We start from the raw sequence: 4,400 nt of genomic DNA, 5'->3' as shown, positions 1-4,400 counted from the left end.
GAGGCGAAAACCGTCGCCTTTTCATCGTCCGATTTTCCAGCCGCGGCTAATGGTTTCCAACATGGCGCACACCTCGCCGTCGACAACGACGACGACGACGACGACGACATTGACGATGGTGGCCGCACCGACACGCCGAGGTTGATTGTTAATGTGATTAAAATGTAAATTTTATTGCTTAGTAAATTAGACATTTTCTTCGGCTAGGATGCAGAGACTACCGCTTGAACGGTGATCCTGCGCTACCGGGCGGGACAGGGCATCGTTTCGAGCGAACTGAAAGCTGTTGAAATGGCGAATTTATTCAATGTGAACGTCTTCACTTACGTGTGAATTTGAGATATGGGTTCGGGCTCGGTTCTTTCGCCTTTTGGTTGGGCTTACACTCGTTGGCCGTCAGTTGTTGCACGGGGGGGTTTTCTTTTTACAATGCCTCGGTGACGCAGTTTAAGCTCGCTGTTCGTTAGGTGCAGTTAGTAGCGACAAGTTTGGCCAAGATCGTGTTGATGAGTTTGTGAAAAACAGTGAGATGGCACCGAGGATAAGGAGGCGATGATTTTTTGGCGTGAAAGTTAAACGTAGCTTGAAATACAGTTCAAGTCCATTCATAGTGTTGCATGTTTGAAATAAAAATATATTCTTTGTCATGGACAGTTACAGATCAATACCGAAAAGAATAAAATCCAATAAAAATACCAAGCAAGTGATAAGATGTCTCCTTTGTAAAATATTATTCTTTTTTCATCGCTCTAATCTTGCCAAATGCTCATCACATCGTGTGGAATAAAAGAGGAAAAGCATTTAGCAAGATTTCAATAATTTTCAAATAAATAAAAAATCAGACGATAAACCTTACTTCTCATACAGTTTTTGAAAAAAGACAGATTTGAACTATTTCTTTAAACACAAAATGGATGTATATTATCTAAAATCAATTAAACTGCAATTCAAGCTCTATTGTTAAGACATTTCTATTTCAAACAGCTTCGGCAATATCTCAACAAATGAAAAAATGTAGATCAAATATAAACAGATGGTAATAAATTCAACATTCTGTGCTGCGAACAGCTCGAGAAACAGTGTAACAGACTTCCTAACCATTGGAAATCGGCCATCCAAACGCCTCAACAGCGGAAGTGAATTCCCTGAAATCTGACCTCAATGATGAATCGCCATACAGCATTGAACTCAAAAATCCATCAACTTCATAGCGTGAAACGATGAAAACTCTTCACCAAGGGCCGCACAACGCCAGCAGAACCATATGCTCGACAATAATGAGCATGAAATCGAACATATTTTCGACTCCGAACGACTGTGCCCGTTGAGAGACTGTGGAAAATTGGAGCAGTTTTGGTGAAAATATGTCCACCAGTTAACACTCCACCAGGGCTGTGGTTGAGTGAGTAAGCTGATACTTTCTGGTAGCGCTTGTTCCAGCCCTGTTGCCTTTCGATGAGTGCTGTATAACGTTTTCCACAATCGTTCCGAGTTCATTTACCAGCACTGTAGACAGGGATAGTTTCTGTTAGCTCTATTTCACGCCAAATGGATGAAAATTTGATAAATTGCTGAGCGTCACAAATCGCGAAACGATGGAGACGAAAGAAGTGTCTTTCGTCGCTGGTTAACAGTTAGTCAGCTGCCGTGTAGATATTGTTTTGCTGGCTGTGGTAATACATTGTAGTACGCTTCGTTTTTCCAGCGTTTGAATATTTTAGCTTATCGTTTTTTTTGAACCAATATATTAAAAGCTGTCGGGGAAAAGAGCAGCAATAAAATGAAACCAAAAAGAAAGGCAGCTAATCAAGAGCACGAGAACAAACCCGCACGGACAAGCGCATCTGGCACTGGTAGTGCCATTCCAGGCATCCGTATCACCAACGTGACGATATTTATAAACACGTTAACATCAAACGTTAAATCTATCACAGATACACTCCATGTCCATATCGTTCGATGCTACCCGCTCCCCATGAAACCCATCAAGACGCGAAAACAGACCTCAGCCAGCCTAACTCGAACCTTATCCATTTCATAATTGTGTGTATCATCGTGATCATCACCGTCAGCGTCATGCATATGAATGAGCGATTTTCTAATGGGCACATAAAAACATGATACACGCGGCAAACAAACGCCGCCCCACAGGCCAGGCCCGTCAGGAAACAATCATTCCGCCTTCGGTCCGCGACCGCTCGGTGATGTGTGTGTGTGTTTTAGTTTTTCTATGGGTGCACAAGCTGCTGCTTCCGGTTGGTTCCAGGCAATGTGTGTACGTGTGTGTGTGTGTGGTTTGATTTCTGCCTCTGCAGTCAGATGGTACCGCGCGCGCGACCCGCAAAAGGTAATAAAGAGACCCTCCGTGGCACGTATGAAGAAAACCGTATCCAACACGCGTGGGGCGGTAGATCAGACAAACCCGCTGCTCAAACCGTTCAGAAGGGAAAAAACTTTCCTCAAGCCGTGCCGTCTGTTTTGGTTACAGTTAGAATTGAAAACTAAACCGAAGACTGATCCCGTGCAACGTAAAACCCGAATGTGGACGGTGCGGGGCGAGAGAGGGACACGGACAACGATCTGACTCGGCTCGTAAAAATATGTTTTATTTTATTATTATTTCCTTTCTTGATGTTTTGTTTTTATGTCTTGGAGTGAACTTTTACTGTGTAAATTTTTAATTCATCAACCGGCGGGAGGGGGCGAACGATATTTTCATTCCGCTTTCCGCCTTTCCACCGGTGTAAGTGAGTGTGTGTATGGGCGGATTTGTAGTGTTGAACTGGTTCCTGTTTTGTGAAAATGTTAAGCATCATGTCTATTGCTGGTTGGTGCTGTTTATCAAGTTCTAGTGCTGTAAGAGCGAAATGGAGCAAAAGGGCTAGCAAATTTGAACAGAAAATTGTTGCTTTTTTACTTTGTATTACAGTGTGTAACAAAAGTGTGGTAGCATTAACTTTTTTATTATTTAAAGCTATTGAATAGTTTGTGTTTTTTAGAAATCATTATCAGTATTTTAGAAATAATAATTCACAAACTAATTCAGCAAAAGCGCAAGACATTATTTTTTAGAGCGTGTTTAAATGAATAACATGATTGTTTTAGTCTCTTTATTATCTTGCGTAAAATTAATTAACATGTATAACACTTAAAACTAATTTCTATAATTATTCTCTGCAAAGAATCATTAGCGAATACTTTTATGGAAAAATGCGTTTATTTGATTGATTATAATTTTATACAATTCGTATTTCTATCTATTTAGCGATTTTAAAACATTTAGCAATAATGCAGTGCATTGTCCATTTGAAAGTTGTTGGCGAAAATTGAGCAGATTTGACATGTAAACTGTTTTTTTTTTTATTTAGTAGGGACAGCTTTGCCGTATTGCTTAAGACATGTCAACTGTTAAAATTATAAAAAAAGATTATCTCAAATTTGTAGGGTTCGAGTGTCGCGTAACTTATAAATTGACAGGGACAGACTGTACAGAACATTTTTAGTGATATTAGATTGGAGTCCAATTTTTCCTCAACATTTCACAGTTATTTTCCCTAAAATTGAAATAAACTACTTATTTTTATATTTTTCTTGCAAATTTGTTTGTGGATAATTCGCAAACAAACCATATCCTGAAATTTAATTCTACTAGTTTTTTTTTAATTTTTATCTGCAGACCTTTAATTCCAAACAATTGTTGTGACATATTGAACAAAGAGCCATAAAACCCATTCAAAGTGCTCAGTTTTGGCGATGGCGCTGTGACACACTGTATTATCTGCAAGCCTGTGCCGATTTATCATGTGAACTGTGACTTTACCTTATGCGCTCTCGTCAAACGAAATGAAATGTCTTAATCAGCAGAAAAATGCTCTCACTCACGATTTCCCTCTTCCTTTATGAGTTTGCCAAGCTAAACAGTAAACGCGTGGAAAGCGCGCCTCTTCGATACACACACTATTGACAACATCATCGGGGGCACAATGGGGCCGACTTTACGGTACGGTTTAAAAGTTTTATACAATCGCTTTTACTGCGCCATTGAAAGGAAGGCAACTGAAATCCCCCGGGAGGAGGAAGTGGGATAAGATTTGTTCGAACAGAGGGGGGGGGGGTGTTATTTCCCACCGTGGCCGGGGCAGCCGGGAAAAGCCGTACAGCAACTTATCTAATGAGATGATAAAGTTTTGTGTGCTGCTCGCGCGGCAGAAATAGTTGCCCGCTACTGTCGAAATGAGGTTGCAGTCGTTATGAAAGTCGTAACAAAGCAACACAGAAGCTTTTGCGTGATGGGTTGAGGCGAACGATGGAGCGGGGCGAGAAATGGATGATCTAACTTTTTTATAGCTTTATGAGTTTTATGCTTCAGTCAGGGTGTAAGGATGCTCGCATGCTTACAA

Source organism: Anopheles arabiensis, chromosome 3, assembly GCF_016920715.1.
Source record: "Anopheles arabiensis isolate DONGOLA chromosome 3, AaraD3, whole genome shotgun sequence".
NCBI classification, from domain to species: domain Eukaryota; kingdom Metazoa; phylum Arthropoda; class Insecta; order Diptera; family Culicidae; genus Anopheles; species Anopheles arabiensis.
The sequence above is the reverse complement of the archived record's forward strand: the minus strand, read 5'-3'. Positions refer to the sequence as shown.